Below are 24,569 nucleotides of genomic sequence, written 5' to 3' on the forward strand. Positions count from 1 at the left end.
GGGTGAATTTGATTCAACAATATGGTATGTCTTTTCCTGCATTTTCCATTCTAGTCCCAGACTGCATGTGAAACTTTAAGAAGCTGGATTTCAGATTTCATGTTCACTTGTGAGTTTAACCAAAAACTCTTCTACCTTTCATTCAAGGAGGGAATAGAAGTTGAAACCACAAAATGCCATGATTCATGTCAATTTCTAAATTTTCAAACTCAGATTTTTTATTTAAATTTTATAGAAAATTTACCTGAGTACATGAGTTTACATTGTTATATTTCTGTAATAATCACTGAAACGTTGATCAATTTCCATTATTTTCCACTTCCATTCATATGGAATAAGTTCCATATGAATAAATCCTTATAAATCAGTATTAACATATTAGAGGGTTTTTTGGTTCATTCTTTTTTTTTTTTTTAAGATTTTATTTATTTATTTGACAGACAGAAATCACAAGTAGGCAGAGAGGCAGGCAGAGACAGAGGGGGAGGCAGGCTCCCTGCCGAGCAGAGAGCTCCATGCAGGGCTCGATACCAGGACCCTGGGATCATGACCTGAGCAGAAGGCAGAGGCTTTAACCCACTGAGGCACCCAGCTGCCCCTGGTTAATGTATTTCATAGAATGACTCATATTGCTCTCATTACCTTGATAGTCAATACAGAACTAACCTTAGCTACTGACTCCTTATTTCAAAGTGTTTGAACTACTATTGTTACTTATCCATAAAGGCCTGGAATGTTTGCAATAAATCCTGAGTGTCTCCAATCAGGAGGCATGCTTGGTAATAGCACATGAGAAGTAGTTCAGGACCCAGCCCATTAAAATCCTAGGCTTTCTGCTGAAACACAAGAAGTACTAAACTTAAAAGCACTCGAGGCTGATGCAGTCTTAAAAACACTGCAAAATACCCCAGTCAGTTCTTTCCTTGATTAGATTAAGGCTATCTGGCCCTTTCCAGCTGATCTGCAAGAAATAACATGAACTATCTCTGTAGAAAGAAGACGCTCTTCTAAAATTCTACAATTTATCACATTTTATCTGCATTCAATTGAAAGTCACTAGGCATTCCAAAAAATAAGATTAAGAAAAAGAAAAAAACAGATAATCCATTAATTAGATACAGGCTTTAAAATAATTGTTATTAGTATGCTCAGAAAAATGTATGGGGTGATGGATATTCATTTTGAAGAGAAAGAAAATTTTTTTTTAAATCAGTGAAAGATAATCTAATGAAATTTTTTTAAAAAAATTTTATTTGACAGATATCACAAGTAGGCAGAGAGGCAGGCAGAGAGAGAGGGGGAGGCAGGCTCCCCGCCAAGCAGGGAGCCCAACATGGGGCTCCATCCCAGGATCCTGAGATCATGACCTGAGCCGAAGGCAGAGGCTTTAACCCACTGAGCCACCCAGGTGCCCCTCTAATGAAATTTTTAAACCTAAAAACTATAGTAATTGAAATTCAAAATTCAATAGATGAGGCATATCAGAATCTGAGAGATGGTTAGACAAATGAAAGATGAGCTGCCTGAAAATTTACAGTCTGAGCCTGGGTGAGCAAAAACATGAATAATATAGGCATGCCTGGCTTGCTCAGTCAAGAGAGCAGAGCTTGCTCAGTCAAGAGACCCACTCGAACTGTGGGTCATGAGTTCGAGCCCCACGGCAGAGGTAGAAATTATAAATAAATGAGTGAAAAAAAGTGGGAAATATATAAAAGGACATAAAAGATAAATAGGACTGGTATAAACTGAAATGTGTTTGTATTTGGAGATCCAGAAGTATAGGAGTGAAAGAATAGAGTAAAAGCAATCTTTGGAAAGAAATGGGCAAGAATTTCCCCAGACTGAAGAAAGGTACTAACATTACCAGCCCCCAAAGCACTTCATTGAACTATTGCTGCTGATTTCCAACATCAGAGAGAAAGTTTCACAAGCTGCAGAGGATGGGTGTGGAGGGACATGATGGCTTCACATCAACAACAATCTGACATCCAACATTTCAACAGAAACTACAGTGGAAATGCTATTATTACCATTACTATTACTGAGGCTATTACTCATCTGCATGATGGTACAGTAAAACAACTTAAAGTCATGACAAAATAAAGACAGTTTTAGGCATAGAAAATGTGAATGAGCTTGTCACCAGTAAACCCACACTAGAGAGGAATTTTTTTCAGGCAGAAGAAAAATTGGCTCAGATAGGAAAAAAGGCATGTAGGAAGGATAAAAAGCAGTGATAAAAGTAAGTGTGGGGGCAGATTCCAATGAACAGAGTATATAGTACAACAACAATGATAAGACTGGTAATAAGTATAATAATCATAATTACGAGGTGATAAAGGAGGATATTTCATGAGCCATAATAGTTACAAAAATGGGATATTTGATAAAAGGCATAAGGAATGAAAGGAAGAAATAAAACTTCCTTTTGTTTACAAACTACATTATTATTTTTGAGGAAAATCCAAAATAATCTAGAAATTTTATATTAAGCTTAATTCAAGGTAGTGGGTTTTTTTTAGTTTGTCAATATACAAAAATAAATTGTATTCTGTTAAACCAGGAACTAAAAATCAGGAAATTAGATCTTAAATGATACTATTTATAACAGTGTAAAAATAGAGCAAAGACAGGAATAACATAGGAATAAATCTAATGACAATGTGTGAGAATTTTACCCATGAAATTTAAACACTTACTGAGAGAAACATATAAAAACCTCAATAAATAAAATATTTACCATTTTCAAAGTTTGGGAGACTCCATATGTAAAGATACTAATTCTGTACCCATTGAGCTATGGATTCAAGGCAGTAATAATAAAATATTTCAGCAGGTTTTGAATTTGTGCATATGTATATCTGTGTGTATTTGTAGAAATTGATGAGCAGATGCAAAAGCTTTATTAAAATGAAACAGGCCAGAATAACCAAGACAATCTTAAAGAATAATAAAGCTGGAAGGCTTATAATATCAGACATCAAGACTTAATATACAATATAATGCCATATAAATTAAGAATATGTGATATTGAAGCAGGGTTACCTAGATCAATGGAAAAGAAGTTCAGACACAGATTAATATGTATATAATCCCCTGATTTATAACAAAAGCTATGCTGAGATGCTGCAGGGAAGGGTATTTTTTGGTTGTTTTGTTTTGGATTTCATAGACAGAGCTAAGTGAGTTGGCGAACTGGGAATCCTTGTGGTAAAAATATGAAGCTTGACCCCTAGATTTTCCTAAAAAAAGAAAACCCTCATCTGCTACTTTCTAAGAAAAAAAAAGTGTAAGAGAACATCTTCATAGCTGAAGAGAGCAGAGAGCCTGCTTCCTCTTCTCTCTCTCTCTTTGCCTGCCTCTCTGCCTACTTGTGACCTTTCTCTGTCAAGTGAATAAATTCTTAAAAAAAAAAATAAAAAAGCACCAACCATAAATAAATAAATAAATAAATAAGACTACCTTGGAATGAAAAACTCCAGCTTACAAAAAAAAAAAAAAATTATTACGATAACAAAAATCAGAACACAGAGTGGGAGAAGGCGTTTATTATACATATATCCTACGAGGACTTACACTGAAAATATCTAAAGAACTTCTATCATAATAACAGAAAAATAACCAACCTAAGGAAAAAAAAATTGAACAAAAGACATTTACAAAAGAGAATATATAAATACCAATAAGTATATGGAAAAGATTGGATATTATCATGATTAAAGGAACACAAACTAAAAACACAATGAACTATCACTACACAACCCACAGAATGGCTTACATGAGAAAAGGCTAACCAGCCCCCAATCCTCACACAACACAGACTGCTGGAATTCTCAATCTGATGTGAAGTGTCATTTAGTAAGATCACTTTGGAAAAAAATTTTGGCAGAATCTACCAAAGCTAAAAATACACATATCCTCTAACCTACCAGTTCTATTCCTAATTACATAGGCAACATAATTACATACATACAATTAACTGAAGTCATACAGAAGAAGGTTTATGATGGGTTACCATTCAACAGTGAGCATGAATAAACAAATCACTGCTCTATACAAAAGAAGATGAATGAGTCCTGCAAACACAACAATGAGCAAACGAAGAAACAGATGACATACAGCATCATTCTACTTGTATAGAAGTCAAAATAGGCCAAACTAACCTATGGAATTAGAAGTGAGGATGGTGGTTATCCCTGGAGTATAGTAACAGTGAAGAAACTACATGAGTGTTTCTAGCCCACGACAGAGATATTATGGAGTCAGTTCTAGACCACTGCAGTAAAGAAAACATCACAATAGTCAAGTGTGTTTCTTGCTTTCTAAGTGCATATAAAAGTTATGTTTATGGGACGCCTGGATGGCTCAGTTGATTGGGTGTCTAACTCATGATTTCAGATCAGGTCATGATCTCATGGCTTCATGGTATCAAGCCCTTCCTTCATCGGATTCCCTGTTCAGTGGAGAATCTGCTTGAGATTCTCTCACTCCCTCTCCTTCTGCCTGTCCCCTCCTCTAAAACAGATAAATAAAGGGACACCTGAGTGGCTCAGTGGGTTACACAACTGCCTTATGCTCAGGTCATGATCCCAGCATCTACCACTCCCTCTGCTTGTGCTCTCTCACTCTTACCCTTTCCCTCTTTGACAAATAAATATATAAAATATTTTAAAACAATAATAAAATAAAATATATAAATAAATCGAAAAAAGTTTACATTATATTGTAGTCTATTAAATGGCAATAATAGTATGTCTAAAAAAAACACTATGCATAACTTAATTTAAAACAGTTTATGGCCCAAAACTCTAACCATCATGTGAGCTTTCAGCGAGTGTTAATCTCTTTTGCTGGTGGAGGGTCTTGCCTCAGTGTTGACGGCTGCCGACTGATCAGGGTGGTTGTTGCTGAAGCTTGGGGTGGCTGTGGGAATTTCTTAAAATAAGAGGACAAAGTTTTCCACATTGATCAGCTCTCCCTTTCTCAAATCGAAGCCATTTGATAGCAGTTTACTCACAGCATAACTTCTTTCAAAATTGGATTCAATCCTTTCAAACCCTACCGCTGTTTTATCAACCAAGTGTGGGCGCTTTTCTAGATCCTTTCTTGTCATTTCAACAGCCTTCATAGCATCTTCACCACTTTCATCACTCACTCATAAGAAGCTCATCTGTTCAAGTTTTACCGTGAGATTATAGTGATTCAAATATAATAATAATGAAAGATTTTGGCATATTAAGATAATTACCAAAATGTGGCAGAGAGATGCAAAGTGAGCAAATACAGTCGGCAAAATGGCACCGATACACATGCTCAAGGCAAGGTTGCCACAGACTTTCAATTTGCAAGGAAAAGCAATCTCTGCAGGATACAATAAAGTAAAGCACAATTAAACAAGGGATGCCCGCAATGCTTTTTTTTTTTTTTTTTTTGACGTGGGTGGTGGGTCCATGGTGTGTTTATGTGGTGTTATTACGATTTGAGAAACTTTCTGTATTTTGATAAATTTCAAATAAAAGTTTATTTTAAAAATGTAGCTAATATCTGTCATTAATCCACTGCAATACAGCTTATATTCCTGCCAAGTACTTAATCAAGGGAGAGAAAGTGTGTTTTTGGAGACCAAATAATAACCAACAAGTTTCGGAATGAGGTCTCTATGAATGAATCCATCAGAGGCAGTGGCCGGTGCTAATTGCTCCTTAGAGCCTTGGGAAGTGTAAAGACTATATAGAAAAGGCTAGAATTAATGTGGCAGGAGTCCCACTGGCGGTATTCTCCAGCGAACAGAGCTCGGAGATAGCATTCACGCTCTCTTCCAGATGCCAGTTTCCCTCAACACTTCCAGGAAGCAGAGGAGGGAGGGAAGGGGAGGCATTTTCTTTGCCAAGGAGAGTATCTCTGTGGAAATCTCTGCACAGGGGCTTTCATGCCCGTGACTGCTCACAGGAAATGAGCTTGTCCTTACAAACATGCTTTGCCACCTGGAAGGGCGCCCCAAGCACTTTTATGAGTAACAGACTCAGACAGATAGAAAGCTGGGGGTCACTTCTTTTGCCATACAGGAGCTGCTCTCTTGGTTGGGAACATGGCAGTGATTTAATGGATACACAGAATCAAAAATGTAATGACTGCTGTTGAAATTTGTCCTGACACATGGTTAATGCTCCCATTCTGGGCAAGGTGAAGGGGGAGATGTTTCTTGTTCCAGATAGGAGAGAGAAAATGGCCCATATTTTAGAAAACCTAGCATATACGCCTTTAGCACTGATGTAGGTAGGCTTACACTTGGATGAATTCATCCTGTTTATTATACTGTCCTGTTTTCTCATCCTCACAGATACAGCTAGTCATTTTTTTTTTTTCCTTTGAGAAGAGGCATGATGAATTAAGATAAGTGAGTAGATTAAAACAAAAAAACAAACAGTCTGGTTTCAACCTCTTATTACCTCCCTGATCTGAGCCTTAGTTTCTTCTTCTACAAGTGAGAATTATAATTATGTTGGAATGAACTCATCACGTTTATGAGCACAAATGAGATAATAAACATGAAAACATCTTTAGACTGAAAACAACTGTTAAAGCATTATTAATTAAGAACACACAAAATAAGACTCCTCAGATTTTACCTTTTTAAAGCCTCATCATATTACCTGTGTCTTAGATATCTGTATAGCCCTCCTATTCCCCAAAGGAAAAAAAAAATTCCAATGAATTTCTAATATTACTTGAGGACACTTTTTCTCAAATTTCTCACGTATTTTACATGGTGCCTAGTACATAAATGATGCTCAATTGACATTAGATGTCTCTATTTGTTGAATGGAAATCTAAATCAAATTTCAAAACATCTTTTTTGTTGAATAGACAGAGATGTTGAACTGTGATATCAAAAAAGTTAGGCAAACAAAATTAAATATTGACTTTGGAAGAAAGTATTATAAGAAATTAGCTCATAAAAACTTTTTTTTACCTCTTCATAGCCTTTAATTCATTGGTTGAGTTGTAAAGATTATGCTTCTTTTGAAGTTCTGTGTTCCACCAAACAGAAGCAAAATTTTCTTTTCCAAAGAAGATTATTACATGATTATAGTTAATATTTTTGTACTCAACCATCATGAAGAGTTTGATAAATTTAAAAATTACAGTAGTTTTTTATCATGCATTAAGATGCTTGTGTCAATGAATCTCTCTTCTTACTGCTTTCCTGTGTTGCTCTAGTAAGTATGAAGAAAAGCCTCTCCTCTCTCCCTTATCGTTGAAATACAAAGGCTTGCTAGCTATCTACTTGGTAAAAATCAGAAACACAAAGACAGTGGAGTGCTATGTAGTTGGAAAAGATTAAAAAAGAAATAATTTCCAGACTTTGAACCCCATAAACTTATTAGTCTGGACCTGGGATTTTTGTTCAGAAAGGTTAAATGACTCCTGACTTTAGGTTACAGTTAAAAACTTTCCAAGCCTCTGGGACGCCTGGGTGGCTCAGTTGGTTAAGCAGCTGCCTTCAGCTCAGGTCATGATCCCAGCGTCCTGGCATCGAGTCCCACATCGGGCTCCTTGCTCCACGGGGAGCCTGCTTCTCCCTCTGACTCTGCCTTCCACTCTGTCTGCCTGTGCTCGCTTTCGCTCGTGCTCTATCTCTGACAAATAAATAAATAAAATCTTTAAAAAAAAAAAAAAAACTTTCCAAGCCTCAAGATCATCATTTAACATTTTATAACCAGCAATTTAGTATTGATTATGTTGGATATTCTCCACTTATGTCTCCAGATTCACTCTTCACCCTTCTCCATCCTATGGTGTGTTCCTGAAAACTGGCTTTTACCTTCTCAACTAGATCCCCTTTCCTTGTAGATTTTTTCTGGGATAGTCAATGGAAAGCCCTGGAAGAAAATTAGAAAGTGGGAAGAGAGTAAGAAGTAAAGCTGGGTATATTTTCCCAAACTCACTACTTATTGGATCATAGGTTAGGGTTCGCTGTGGTTTCTACTCTTTGCCCAGATCTTCTGTTAGGCATCCATCTTAGAGCTATATTCCTCTGTGTTTGGGTTCCAATGACCATGCTCTCCCTTTCCCCTTCACATCTAGGGGTGGTAACAGTTCCCAGTTCTTGTTAGCTCTGGAATCCTAGACAAGCGTTTGTAATGGATCTTTTCATTATAGTTTCCTTAATTAAGTGCATATCATTCCTGTTGGGACTTTGACCTATCAGTGTGATACCATGGTATCATGGTATCTTATAGGAGATTAAGAATACATAAGAAGAATGAAACTGAAAAAAATTATCCTAGGTTATTTGCAACTCAACTATAGAAGGTCAATGAACGGTGCTGTATTATTTAACTATTAGGTGTTCAGAGAAAGTGGAAATTGATAATGAATACAAAAGTCAAGAAAAATTTTATCCTTCAGATCTCAGATCTCAGGAAAGTTTTTCATGACCTTTAATGGAAAATCCAACTATTACATGTTCTTATAGTACAGAGCATCAATGGGAATGAGATGTAATTTTGTAGCTGTGGTTGAGATTTTACATGTTTTTATTGATTTAACTGACATTGTTTTCATCCCCTGGATAGTAAGCTCTATGGAGGCAGAGAACACGTCTGTTCTTTGTTTTACAGTTGTAATCTCAGCACCTAACACTATGCATGGCATGTAGTAAACCCTTAATATTTTCCCTGTTGATTGACTACTTAGATGAGTGAGTGGATAAGGATATTAAAGGGAGTCTGGTGAAAATTATAGCAGCATCAAACCAGATTATTTACCAGGTTCAAGGATCGAAGTGACATTAAGTATCTCTGGGAATCTTTCTTCAAAGATACAGAGAGATGTATCCTTTTGAATAAGTTCTTTTTAAGAGTAGATCAATCAAATTCAGTGACTTTTGTCCTTATCCAAAGCATAGTCTTAAATAATAAGATTTCCAGGTCACATGTTCTGTTACATAATTGCTTTCACCGTCATGTCCAAAGACCATCAAAGACCTCTGCTTCATCTGAGGACAAGTGACATTATCTAGGGTGGATTCAGATTTACATACTTGTTCCCGGAGCATGAGTTCCCTTTGAATGTGATTGTTTATGACTTGAGCAGGCCATGGTTCCCAAACTTTGGTGCATTAGAACCTCCTATTTGTTTGTTAAATAAAAATTATTTGCCCCCACCCCTAGAGTTTCCAATTCAGGAGGTCTGAGGTGGGTCCCAAGAATTTTCATTTCCAGGTGCTGTTGGTGCTGCTGGTCTGGGGATAAATTTTGGGAACCATCACACTAAGGAAACCCTCTTTGTAAGAACTCCTAAGTATAACTCTGAACAAATCATTTCCTAACTAATAATTTTTCTTTTCTCACAATTTATATATTTTATCTTAGTCTGTTATGTTGTTCTTAAATATTCAACTTCAGCAAACACTTTTTGAGAGGCTACAATAGGGCAGCACTGTTCTAAGTGCCTGAAACAAACAAACACACACACAAAATTTCCTGCCCTCATAGAGTTTGAATTTACTATCTATAGCAAGAAATACCAAAACCATGTTTTGTGCTTCATCTGTGGATGAAAGCTTCGCTTTCCCCAGAGAGCATTTTTTGTTATTGTAATGGCAACCTTATTTTATCCACCTCACTAGTTGTCAACTCCTAAGCTTTTCAGAGAAAGAATGACACACATTGCAATTAATAAATCTATTTTTGTCCTAAAAACAAAACAAAACAAAAATCCCTTAACATACTAGGACACGGGGCGCCTGGGTGGCTCAGTGGGTTAAGCCACTGCCTTTGGCTCGGGTCATGATCTCAGGGTCCTGGGATCGAGTCCCGCATCGGGCTCTCTGCTCAGCAGGGAGCCTGCTTCCTCCTCTCTCTCTGCCTGCCTCTCTGCCTGCTTGTGATCTCTCTCTGTCAAATAAATAAAGTCTTTAAAAAAAAAAAAACATACTAGGACACATAATACATTTTATCATTATTTCTTTGAATTGTTTTCAAACACCTTGTTTGTTTGTTTTCCCATGGATATTCAGCAATTCCAGAGACAGTGCTTGAAGTTTCTCTGCATCATATGAAAAAAACTGCCCAATACTGAAATTTCTCAAAGTTCTCCTGGTATGTGATATCAATCATACTAGGAAAGGACCTATGTAAACCAACATGGGGAATGTGCAGCTAGTAATTCCACAATCCCTTTATGGAAAGTTTGGATTAAATAGCAAAAAATGCATTCTGTTTCCAAAATTGATTAAAGCTGATGAGATCAAAAAGTCAATTGTAATATTTTTGTTCATACATATTTGCTACTCTTATCTTCACACATAGAGCAACATATGTGTGCACACTTACATATATTTACAGTTTACAGAGTTTTGTATTAAGTTCATTGTAAGATAGAATTTAAAGTATTTTTAAGAAGGTTAATGATCCAAATAATTAAAAAAATCTTCACTATTTAATAATTAAAGCATACATACATTCACTTGCATTACAGTAGAATCATACATTAGTAATACTCTATTACTGAATGACTGATGTAGGGAATAAGATAAGAAAGGGGGGTAGCTCAGTATCAGAGTCTAAAGTAAGGTGGGTTTAGAACATGAGGCCTTTATATACTTTGATAAGGAGCTTGAACTCTGACAAGAGAATCAGGTAACCTGAGGCCTATTTCCGCTCTACCATTAATTAAATAACCAGGTGACCTTGGACACTTTCTGTAACCTCTCAAAAGGTCAATTTCCATATCTGTAAAATGGGTTTAACAACAGTATGTCAGAAGATTCCCTTTGAGTTGAATCAAGTAAAAGTTCTTAGCTGAGAACGTCTCACATAGTTAAGTACATAATATGTGTTACCTATATAGGTCGCAATGCATATTAATTACAGACAGCTAAATCTGTTAACAGAATGAGAACATGGAGGATGCCTCTGTGTTTGACTCTTCAAACACAGAGGCAAGTCAAGCACCCTGAAGTGCTTCTGATCAGTGTTTCCTTCAGAGTGTAATGGACCACTGGCTAGCCAGATGTTCCAAAAAGGACCATTTCCAGGCCAGCTATATCTAGGAAACACTGAATTTGTATTATCTTTCTGTATATACTTATTTGTATATCAATATCCTTGAGAAGTTTTGCAAAATCTTTCCAAACATCTCCCAGTCTTTTAAAACTCGCTAACTATGGCTCTGCTACACTGCCAATTATGTCCTGTAGAATTTTTGTTCTGTAAAACAGGTTGAAAATGCTGGTCCTACACTTCATATCACTTTGGTGGGGTAAGGTGCCAGTAGTAGGACAAGAAAGCCAAGTTAGAGTCGAAAGAGATTACAAATAGAATAGACAGAAATTATATAAGTAGAGGACCACGACATGCATGCTTTACCTCGTTGTTAAAGTCTTTTTAATTTGGAAAGCAATGGCACTTTAAAAAAAAAATGTAAAAATCAAGAACAGAAGATTTTATAAGCAATGGCATGTGTCTGATATGGTGGGAAATAATTGTGTCAGCACATTCCACATGGGTAATTGGTTGTCATTGTGCATATTCTCAGCAAATTGGGCCCTTTGCTCTGAACTTAAACACCCGTTTTTGCCTAATTATGTTTTGTATTTACATTTCACATTATCTTTGTTAGCACGTGGAAATCCAGCTGGTGACCTAGCAGGAAGTCCCTTGAAGTCATAACTCTTAATTACCTTCCCTGGAGCCTGGTGGTTTGAATTGAGAGGTAGTCAGAATGGGTTACAGGAAGGATCTTAGAAACAACGTACAGATGCACCAGCCCTGGTGTTTTCAGTTATAAGCCCTTTCTCGGTGCTTTATTGTAGCAGTATAGGCTTTAGACTCAGATAGAGCTGTATTCAAATATATTAACTGGCTTAGGTGACTTTGACAAGTTACTTAATCTGGGCCTCAGTTTGCTCAATATTAAAATGAAGAAATAATAATACCTAAATCCATAGAACTTGAGAGAAAACAGAGGACTATGTGTAAAGAACTTAACATAGCCTCTGACATACAAGACACGTTTACTAAAGAGTGACTTTATTTTTCTGCTACTATTATTATGATGATTATTATTGATTCCTTATGTACAGTAACAAGTGACTAAATATTTGTTGCCAAAATTATGAGTGTATATAATAGATAGGATTCATTAATAATAAGCAAATCATTGTTAATGTCTCCTTTGAATGAGTTGTCAATTTGATGTTTTCTATCTTCATTAAAAATGCATCCACTTTTTGTTTCATATTTCATGTTAAAAATGTTAGATTTCTTTTTGGTGCACTAACAGCATTTTTTAAAATGTACAGTGATTCAAAGATTTTAAGGGACCAATAAATATTATTAAATAAACCATTGAAATGAAAACTAACATGTCACCAGGAACACAGGTAAATATTTCACAATTATTGAAGATGAATAAACTTGAACAACACCATAAAAGCACATAAATATGCTTAGCAGATCAAAGAGTTAAGTCTAAGAAAGGTACCTGTTTTTTTTTTTTTTTTAAGATTTTATTTATTTGTCAGAGAGAAGGAGAGAGAGCGAGCACAGGCAGACAGAATGGCAGGCAGAGGCAGAAGGAGAAGCAGGCTCCCTGCCGAGCAAGGAGCCCGATGTGGGACTCGATTCCAGGACGCTGGGATCATGACTTGAGCCAAAGGCAGCTGAGCCACCCAGGCATCCCGAAAGGTATGTCAAAAATAATGTCAAAGGTATCTGTTTTATGATGAGATTTAAATGATGTAACTATGTCTCATCTTACGTAATAAAAGGACTGATCATGCCACTGAAAATTATTTCATATGCCTTCTTCAACATGAATTCATAATAATAGTTACTGTTTATTGGTTCTACTCCATGCTAAGGATCACACACGTGATGCCATTGACATCTGACAGAAACTCTGGAATAAGTATCATTATCTCCAATTTACAGATGAGGAAGCTGAGGGGAAATAAAAGTGGAAATTACCTCAATCCAGCATTTCTTTCTATACCTTTCTTCTACTGAAAAAAGATGCATCACTAGCCAAAGGAGATTCGGGGCTTTGGTTGTAACATTCCCATCATTTTCCAATTTTTTCATGGAGGGACATTTTCTCCAGCCAGACCTGAGTCATCCTTGTGCATTTCTCTGGCTTGAGTTTGGCAAGAAAATTTTTTTTCTCTGCATTTCTGATTTAAAATTCTATGTTTATACATTAGACACGATCCATGGCATATTTTTTCCTACATAGAAAAGGCCTGTCTATACTGAAAGAGAGTCTGAGACAAAGAAAGGAAAGAGAGATATAACAGGGAGATGTCTGGATCCAACCCTTCCATTTAGCTTCACTGATGCCTTTCTGTGTTCTCATAATGTCACCAACATTTTTTTTTCCCTTTTAAGTTAATTAAAGTTGGGTATTCTAAAGTTTGAATTAGAAGAGTTCCTCCTGTTTAAATCAAATTTAAATCCAAAATTACATGACTAGTTAGTTGTAGAGGCACAAGTCAAAGCTAGGTCAGTTAATACAAATGCCCCTTCCTTGACCACTAAGAAATCGTATCACAGTTTGACAACCATCAATGTGAGCAAGATAAAACTGTTTTTTAAGGACTCTTGGATATCTTGCTAATGCACTCATAATGCAGTAACAAGCAGATAATGTGAACCCTGGAACTATCAATATTAGTAACTACTTTCACATTAAAATCTTTTATACCAGTTAAAATAGGTATTTATGGCAGATTTTTGAATAAGCGGTCCAATCTAGCAGCTTTTCCTAAGCAGGTCATCAGTTGTGATGCCAAAACAGAGGTATCACGCTCACACAGTTTTAAATTCTGTTTTTAGAAAGTAGAGTTGTAGAATAGTAGCATGTTCATGGGTAGCCACTAAACACTAGGGACAACACAAAGGAAAAGAGACAGGTGCAGTCTCTCTGAGCTGTTGACAATAATGTAGCAACAACTCATCTGAGGACCTATCATTAATAGCAGCAATGACCTCATGGAAGTGTATAGTCTATAACAGTTTCAGTTTGTGAAGAACATCTCTTCTAGTTTAGAGCTGATAATAAGCTATGAATATGAATGTGTAAATGTAGATTTTTTCCTGATATTTTGGCTTTGAATGTTATTTATACACATATAATGGATATTGATCTTGACCACCCTTCAAGAACCTCAAGTGGATGCCACTTGGTAAGTAAAGCCATCATTTTTTAGGTTGCCAGACCTGCGGGGGCTGGAGGTGACTTTATCCACACTGGCAGATGTTATGATACCCCACACTATTCTAGAAAGCTCACAGCTGACAGACTATTTCATGGGATGCTCTTAAACATCACCCAACATGAGCTAATATTTCATTTTAACTGTAGTTCTGGGAAACACAAATGGAGATGTTGGGTTGGAAATATACGAGGTGCATTGGACACGGGGTGTTTGGTTTTGAATACAGAGTATCTCCAGAAAAGCGTGTCCTTCTTGGAAACTGTTTCCTGATCCACAGCTTTCACTGCACAAGACATGGGGTTATCTTGTTTAATGCCTTAATGGTAAATAGATGATGAACGGAACTTTATGCCCATTCTAGCCCTTCTCACCATAACAAGATCAAAGCAAATATATTTCATTCTGCAATGAATGTATTTTTTCATCTTATGTAATGCAAAAAGAGGTCCCACTCCTATAGCAGCTGCAGTTTCATATATGCCTAGAAAGGAAGGAAAACGTATTTTCTAAAGTAAAGGTTTCGTTTCTTCTGTAAGATTTTTTTTCAGTTAATATTACTTAATATTCACTGAATATTAAGTATTTCACTTAATATGAAAGGGTTACAAAAATCAGAAAATTCCTTTCCTTTCTGATATTTATCGATGTCAAATTTTGGAAAACAAAGGAAAGTTGAAATTTGTCAGTCATGTCAAAAAGAATTTTATCTAAATTTTGTTCTTTTGGGTTATTTGGAATTTTTTCATAATGTGTTTAATTACGATAAAGTTTTCCCAGATTTCTCTATTAAAAGCAGTCCTTCAGCAGACATTCTATATACCTATTTACAGTAAATTCTTACCAGTGGGAATGTTAAGCCAAACGGAACATGTATTTTTTACTTTTTTGCATACTGATCATGAACTAACTCTTGGAAAGTTATACCAATTTATATGTTTGCCTGCATACTTTCAAACATTTGACTTTGTCAAAAATATTTTAAAAATTATATGTTTTTATTTTTAATTTTTATTGTGAGAAGGAGTTAAACATCTTTTCATTTGCTTTGGAAAATTTGCATTTTTAACTTTTCTTTGTCCTTTTTTCCTTAAAGATTATTTATTTATTTATTTAAAAGAGAGTAGGGGGAGGGGCAGAAGAAGAGGGAGAAGTGGCTCCCCACTGAGCAGGAAGCCCTACATGGGGCTGGATCCCAGGACCCTGGGATCATGACCTGAGCCTAAGGCAGACACTTAGCTGACTGAAACACCCAGGTGCCCTGTCCTCGTTTCTTTTCTTTCCTTTTTTTTTAAACTATGTTTTCTTGCATTTATTCCTCAGGTATCTCATTTTTTATTTGAAAACTATTTTTATATTAAGAAAATTATATTTTTATGTCTCAAATGCAACTTGAGTTTTAGAATCAATTAGTTAAATGACTTTGTTAATTGCCTTTTGGTATTTTGAAGGGAACTTTTTTTTAATTAATTTTTTATTTTTTTATAAACAGATAATATATTCTTATTCCCCTGGGTACAGGTATGTGAATTGCCAGGTTTACACACTTCACAGCACTCACCATAGCACATACCCTCCCCAATGTCCATAACCTCACACCCCAACCCCCCTCCCCCCAGCAACCCTCAGTTTGTTTTGTGAGATTAAGATTCACTTATGGTTTGTCCCCCTCCCAATCCCATCTTTTTTCATTTATTCTTCTCCTACCCCCTTAACCCCCCATGTTGCATCTCCACTTCCTCATATCAGGGAGATCATATGATAGTTGTCTTTCCCCACTTGACTTATTTCGTTAAGCATGATACCCTCTAGTTCCATCCATGTCGTCGCAAATGGCAAGATTTCATTTCTTTTGATGGTTGCATAGTATTCCATTGTGCATATATACCACATCTTCTTTATCCATTCATCTGTTGATGGACATCTAGGTTCTTTCCATAGTTTGGCTATTGAAGACATTGCTGCTATAAACATTCGGGTGCACGTGCCCCTTCGGATCACTACATTTGTATCTTTAGGGTAAATACCCAATAGTGCAATTGCTGGGTCATAGGGTAGTTCTATTTTCAACATTTTGAGGAAACTCCATGTTGTTTTCCAGAGTGGTTGCACCAACTTGCCTTCCTACCAACAGCGTAGGAGGGTTCCCCTTTCTCCGCATCCTCGCCAGCATCTGTCATTTCCTGACTTGTTAATTTTAGCCATTCTGACTGGTGTGAGGTGATATCTCATTGTGGTTTTGACTTGTATTTCCCTGATGCTGAATGATGTGGAGCACTTTTTCATGTGTTTGTTGGCCATCTGGATGTCTTCTTTGCAGAAATGTCTGTTCATGTCTTCTGCCCATTTCCTGTTTGGATTATTTTTTCTTTGGGTGTTGAGTTTGCTAAGCTCTTTATAGATTTTGGACACTAGCCCTTTATCTGATATGTCGTTTGTAAATATATTCTTCCATTCTGTCAGTTGTCTTTTGGTTTTGTTAACTGTTTCCTTTGCTGTGCAAAAGCTTTTGATCTTGATAAAATCCCAATAGTTAATTTTTGTCTAAAGGGAACTTTTTAAAAGCACACGAAATCTGTAAACATTTATATAATTCAATTGGCTACATTCTTTGGGGGCATTTAGGCATTTTTTCCTGCCTAGAAAGTCTTATCTTATTTATTACTAAAGAAAAAATTATCTATTCTTTCCTATTTATAGCTTCATTTTTACATACAAATTTCTAGTTATAGAAAACTGACTCCTATATAAGAAAGGCAGAATAGGAAGCCAGTTTAATTTCTTCCCTGTCCCAATAGATTGCCTGTTTTCCCAACGCTATTTATTTTATTCATTAGAGAATAGAGGTGTTAAAATGGGGAAAGTTAGGTAAACTGAGGTTCAGTGATCTTATCAATAAAACAGTTGTGATGCTTCTTCAGTGGGTGACACTAAATATCCAAGAAAATAGTCAATATGGAAACAGCCAATAACCACAAAACAAATTTTAAGCTTTGTTAAATTTGAATCCATTTTTTCAACTTATGTAGACTTTTATATTGTGCACAAATTAAATTTCAAAAAAAATGGAAATTTTATTTTAGTTAAAGCTATAATTTTACATAAAGCAAAAAAAAAAATCTATGCACAAATTTTTACTATTGTCTAAATGGAGATAATTTCCCACGTGACAACTGTTGACATGCTGCTGATGGCTGTAGTGAGAGTATTTCAATATGCTATTGACCCATCATGTGTTTGGCCTGGGCTTTCCTATGTGATAGGACAGGATTTTGAGTCACTCTCCCTTGTGACCCACCCATACTTAACAGCTGAAAACCAGACCGCAGTAGATATTCAAACATTTTAGTTGATTGAATTTACATGGCTGGAATTGGCAGTTCAGTCCCTCACTCTAACAAAGAAAATTGCTAAAGACTCTCTGTGATGATGCCATCCAATACCCTGGGATGGAACACCAGGTCCTGATTTTATTACAACCATACTTTAATTAACAACACTTGGCCAGCAACAGACCACTCTGAACTTTTCAGTAGGAATAGGCATTAGTATATTTAGGTTTAAAAATGCTGAAATGGAGCAGATTTCGTGACATTCACAATTCATACATGCACCTAGTGCTAACTGCCAAAAGGAAACACATTTTTTGCAATGTCCTAGGGAAAGCAGGGAGAAAAATTTTACAGAACTGAATAGGCAGGCAGCCCGTAGGGACACAAGTTGCCTTAATGGGTACTGTGCCAGTGCACAGTATTGAAGGGCATAAATAAAATGTGACGGAAATAGAAAAGAAAGAGAAAGACTCCATACCCATAGGGACATATAAAGTATTGAGATAATATTCTAACAACTGTTATATAACTTGTCAAAATCCATTTTAAAGTGGAAGATTAGAGTAGAATTTTTTTTTTAAAAATAAAGTTTATGTTCCTTATCAGTCATTTTCTGACATAGTGATATATTAAAAGGTAAACACATAAATAAATAGTAAAAGCTAAACACCTTTAATTTTACATGTGGCATCAAAATTTAGGATAATGAACTAAACATGATATGGGATATAAATAAAACTCTGTTTTGATCTGACAACATGAAACTGGAAAGATATTATGGGCTGAATTATATCCCCCCAGAATTCATATGTTGGTCTTAATACTTAGAATGTGACTGTATTTGTAGGCAGGGCCTTTAAAGATGTAATTAAGGTAAAATTATGTCACAAGGGTGGGACCTAATCCAATATGACTGGTATCATTATAAAAAGAGGAGATTAGGACCCTGGAAGACTACCATCTACAAAGTAAGAACAATAGCCTCAGAAGAAGTCAAGCCAGCTGACACCTTAGTCTCAGACTGGTGTTTTGTTATGGAAGCCTTAGCAAACTAATGCAATAGAATTCACACACACATATATATTTTTAAACCATTAGTTTTGTATTCAAGATCTTATGTTTTAATAATTCTACATATGTTCTTATTTGATTCTTAGGACAAGTTTATGCTTGATGCATTATTAATTCAAATGTATGAGGAAAATGAGTTTAAGAATTTATGTAATTGGCCATGTTCACTCAGTTTATATGTCACCCAGCCAAAGATTCAAACTAGATATGTCTCATTCTGAAACATTTCTTTTAATCACTATGCTATGCATTCATGTTTGCCTATCTTTGACAAAAGATTGCCTATGAGCTGTTCAAATGGTAAACTATCTGTCAAAGGTAAAAACAAGGTAAGGTTATTTCAGTGATTAAAATATTCAAGGGTTGCCTCCTATCCTACTTAAAATCTAATTAGTTGATGATAAACTAGGAATGAAGACCACAAGTACAGGACTAGCTGTTTCTTAAGGGAAGCTGTGTTAGTAAATGAATAATATAATCGACTTAATAGGTTTTATTGAGCATCTGTCTAAGGCCATAAACTAAGAGCTGAATACACACATAGTACTGACTTCACAGAATTTAGAACTCAATGGCAGAAAATCGGGGTGGGGAGGAGGTCAGTTACAAAAATACCAGTGTTGTGAGTACACAGAATGAAACGGCAACTTAAATATGGTTTCTAGGTCAGACTTTGCAAAATGGTTTCTATCTAGGAGGAAAAGAACCTCATAAAATGGAAGAAAGTAAAATAAGAAAGCTAGATTTGTAGAGATAAATAAAGGAAAAAATATGAGTGAAAATTTCTGGTTGTACCCCATTTTTCAACAGATTTTGAATTTCATAAAAGAAATGATACCTATATGTTCTGTTATAAAGATCATAGTCTTTCTTACTAATGTTGGGTATAATACACACATATGTATTTTTTCCCTTCGGAGCAATATGTCAGAATTCCTAGGCCTTAGCTCAATATTTTGCCTATGTTTTAGGCTTCTTTCAATAAAGCTTAGTTTTCTGAAGCCATTGATCCTTGTTCATATACACTATTAGTTTTCTGGGGCTGCTACAAATTGGGTAGCTGAAAACAAAATAACAAAAACCTATTGTCTCTCTCCCTATTGTTCTAGGGATCCAGAAGTCTGAAATCAGGGTGTTGATAGGATTGGTCCCTACTTGGAGATTGAAGGACACTCTTTCCCAGTCTTGTCCTGCTAGATTCTGGTGGTTGTTGGCAATCCTTCCTATCCCTGCATTTACAGATGCATCACTCAAACTGGGGCTGTGTTCATATGGTGCTCTTCCCTTAGCCTCACCTCTGTTTCCTACAAAGACACCAGTCACTTTGAATAAGGCTCCCCTAAGGATCTCATTTTAACTTCATTACATCTGCAAAGACCCTATTTTAAAACACAAACAAACAAACAAACCAGTCATATTCATAGTTACTAGGATTAGAAATTAGATAAATCATTTTGGTGAACACAATTCAACCTATAATATGTGCCTTTACCAAAAGTATCTTCTTTGGCATCCATGAGGCTCACAGGAAGAATGTATCAAACAGCTATAAAATCTCATTAACATACAGTGAAAATCATTCTTTCCATTTACAAATGTAGAGGGTGGCTGGATGTCTTTGCTAATCTGAGCTGGGCTCTGGGATCTATCATTCTCTGGCAGTCAGCCGTAGGTAGACTAGAAGTCTTTGCTGATGTTGCTTGGGTCCTCCCACATGTTGGATCATGATGGGGACATCTGAGCTGATTTCATTCCATCTCATCTTCAAGCAGGCTTGGCTGAGAAGAGAAAGAGGATGTGGAAACATCCAGCACTTCAGGTTTCTGCTTGTGTCAAATTTGGTAGTCTCACTAACCAAAGTAAGTCCTATGGCTAACCCCAGAGTCAGAGTGGGAGGACATCATAGAGAGACAGAAAAATACCGGCATCATTAATACAACCAATTTGCCATAGACTTACTTTTCTTCTCCTCTGACTATTCTTCATTTCCATTTTGAAAATCCCTGTTTCAGTTTTTATTTCTCTTATATAAGTGTCCCCTCCCCCAGAGCCCTCTTTTAATTTTCTTCAAGGTTGTTTTTGGATACAGTAAACCTTCTTTTTCAAAAACGGGATTTTAGATTTTTCTCTTTCCTTACATTCTTAACACATTAAAAAAGCTCATACTTCATCACCTGAACTCTCTCTTCTTCATAATCTATTGCATTTGACGACCTTAGCTCAAATATAATTTTCACTTTGAAACACCATTTCCAAAGTAACAACAACAAAATGGCTCCTCCTTACTCAGCTTAATAATACCTAAACCCTCTGGCTGTGTACTATTTTGGTCTCACTTATTTACTAGTGTGTTCCCTTTTAGAATTGGAGCTTGATAGGGGCAGGACTTTGTTTCTCTTACAATCGAGTAGTATAGTGTTCTTGCCAAGCAAAGTATAGGATTCAATATATATTTTGAAGAAACATAGGATTATACACACCCTTGTTTTCCAATGAAGAAAACTTCTCCCTCATCCCTGTCTTTGATTTTTGCTTATTTTTTACACCATCCTAGAATGCCATCTTTTTCCAGTCATAAACTATCCCTCAAGTGGGTACAAAATAGAAAAAGAGAGCCCCTTTTCTCATAGTTTGTGAGGGGGAAACCATGTACATACCTGATAATAAAATATAGTAATTTCCATGACATAAATATTCATTAAAAACCATATGAATATACATTTAAATTTAGAATTTAATATATTAATATAATATAATTAATATAAATATAAATTTAGAAATATAAAAAAGGACATCTAGTCTTGTAAGGAAAACACCATCACATTTTCCTGAAAAATTCTTCAATCAGAGAATGGAGCAAAGGTGGAGGCATGGAGCAGTATGGCCATGAAGGAGACCACAAAGAGAATATTATTGAAGTGTCAAATCCAAGGTACTGAGCAATGATATATAGACTGATGGGGAAAGCAGTATGGGTGAACCATATGTTGGAGGGTCTCTTTGCCACTTTAAAGAATTTGAACTTAGTAAGTTTCCAGATGCTTAAAGATTTAAGCAAAAGAGTAACAGTTCCAAATTTACCTTTGCAAAGGTGGAGCCAGTGATTTCACTGCATGGCAGTTACAACTTACATGTGCCCAGCCTCATTCTCTGAATCTTCATTTTAAACATAGTAGCTGATCTGAGAAACTTTGCCCTGCTAATGTACCAATGGCTTAATTGCTGACTCAATTGACTTTGTTCTCTGTGTCTTAGTGTTTTCAAATGCTAGCCTTCTAAGGACAGAAGGTTAGTGAAAAGGAGAAACAATAGCAAAACTTTCTAGTAAAACCGCAAAAATGTGGAAGACATTTTCTTTTTGACAAATGCTAACTTTTGGTATCATTCAAATCCTAATGATGCAGACATTGCTGGCTAAGTGAATAAAAATTGATAAGGCCATTTGGGGTACTTAGAGAACGAATGTGTCTCTTTATGTTATTTTCAAGACCATTGATTTTAAAAAAATCATTTAAATAAATGAATATGCTTTTGCTTAAGAATAGTCCACTAGACTAAATAGATTTTTCTATCTTGGAAGAAATAGAGTAATCTTTACTTTTATTTGCAGTGTATAAAAATACAGGGGAAAGGAATTTGAACTCAATGTAAAGTACAGGTCTGGGAATTAAAAAGTGGAAGAAGAATTTATGGAACAAGTATAGATTTATTTGAAAGGCTAGATTAATTTTCACATGCTTATGAATGAAATGTTATTGCCTGTCTAACTATTCCATTATGTGTTAATAATAAAATAACCCATATGTGAAAAATGGATGTGTCACACTAAGAGAAAATGTTTAAAATGCCAAGTAAATACCGCAACAAATGTATGAAAAATGCTTTACTGATGGTTTCGTTTTGCAAATTCTTTTGAAGTTCTTTTTTTTTTTTTTCATTCTTCTGGATCACAGAAAGCAAGGGCTCTCTGTTCTTCATAGGAGAATCTTGTTTGAGTACAATTTTACATCTATTCAGTTTATATTTAACCAGAAACTTAAGGTAGTATGCTCTATAATTTTTTTTTAACTAGTATTTAAAACCATTTTGGGCTATTAGGTTGATTTTCTAACCAGCATGGTTTTGAGAGAAGCTTAATGGATGGTGTCAAGTCCTTTCCTTCTTATACTCTGAACTTTTTCAGTTTTCCATGTTTAGAATAATTTTGGAAGACTAAATATATCACTTTCCTCCTTGGAGCCAGTGTTTTTCTTTCTGACAAATATTTATTTACCAATTTCTCCCATTTGGTATCTCAAAAGGACTTCAATTTGCATTAATTCAATAAAATATTGGATAGTAGTGCACATTACCCTTGGACCCTATCCTTCATCATGAAATTCTTCTTTCGTTTATGTAAAGCCAAAGGGGTCCCTTAGCATTATAGAAGACTTTCATTACTTCACTGCTCATTTGATTCGCTGAACATGTTAGCCTGTCCATTTTTTTTAATAGTTTATTTTTTTAAAGATTTTTTTAATTTATTTGACAGACAGAGACCACAAGTAGGCAGAGAAGCAGGCAGAGAGAGAGGAGGAAGCAGGCCCCCTGCTGAGCAGAGAGCCTGATGCGGGGCTGGATTCCAGGATGCTGGGATCATGACCTGAGCTGGAGGCAGAGGCTTTAACCCACTGAGCCACCCAGGCGCCCCCTTTTTAAAATAATTTATTAGATATTTTTTCCAAACCCATTTTACCAATATTTTGAAGATGACCAGGATTTTCGTTTGATTATTTTGTAATTACTAGCTTTAGACTAGTCTCATTTTTTTTTTCCCTACTTTGTCCTGAGCATCTTTCTGTTTAATGCCACTGGAAGGGTGTGGGTTAAATGGGATTTGTGAGGGATCACAATCTCCATGGAACTCTCAACAATAGCAATTTATTCCCTATCACCCACAGATACACTGCAGCCATGGAACGCTAGCTTCTACAAAGCTAATCGGTATTCATGCCATAGGGAGGTCATAGCTTGCTTTGCAGTATAGTTGTTTTTGATGTGGCATTTTAAGGAAATCTATGGGATTGCAACTTTGCCCAGCACTCAATTACATCCATTCATATGTTCATGGATCCTTCACCTTTCACCTTTAGCATGGTTGAGAACACAGGTTTTTGAGCTCAGGAAGATCTTAGCTCTAATATTTGCTCTGCCACTTATTTGCTGGGTGATTTAATTAACTGATTTTTCTAAGATGGGGAAGACAGTGTAGATACTTCTATTTTTGGCAATTCTGAACTAGATTAACTCAAATAAAACTTCTGAATTAGTTCTAATGACAACCATTAAGATAATTAAAAATAAAACAAGTACTTGAAGACGTCAAAGAAAATCATGGTTGTGGTGACTCAAGAGGCCAAAGCCCGGATGAAGAGGCTGTGTGGGTGAGAACGTTCAGGACTGGGAGCATTCTACTCATCGTGATATTCTCTGACCCCAGAAAAGTTGACTAAATGGTAGAAAAACTGAGCAATATTATTGAAAGTCTCACAGGAAGAGGCAGATGAAACTGATGCTCGGGGCCACCAAGGCTGGAAAGAGTCTGATACACTTTGGTTTGGGATCATGTAGTAGGGGTTAACGATAGAAGCCATAGAACACCACTTGCAAGGACTGAGAATGAGAGAATTAAGGTGATCCTAGAATGTTAGTCTCTTAGCCTGACCACCTGTCAGAAGTAAAGTTGAATTATCTCTAGGGATTATAAGAATATCCAGAGCCTTGAATTATCTCTAAAGCCTTTCAAATAGTGTCTAATATTTAACAATAATATTTTTTTATTTTATTTTTTTTTAATTTTTTATTTTTTATAAACATATATTTTTATCCCCTGGGGTACAGGTCTGTGAATCACCAGGCTTACACATTTCACAGCACTCACCAAATCACATACCCTCCCCAATGTC

The sequence above is a fragment of the Mustela nigripes genome, chromosome 13 (genome assembly GCF_022355385.1).
Source record: "Mustela nigripes isolate SB6536 chromosome 13, MUSNIG.SB6536, whole genome shotgun sequence".
NCBI lineage: Eukaryota > Metazoa > Chordata > Mammalia > Carnivora > Mustelidae > Mustela > Mustela nigripes.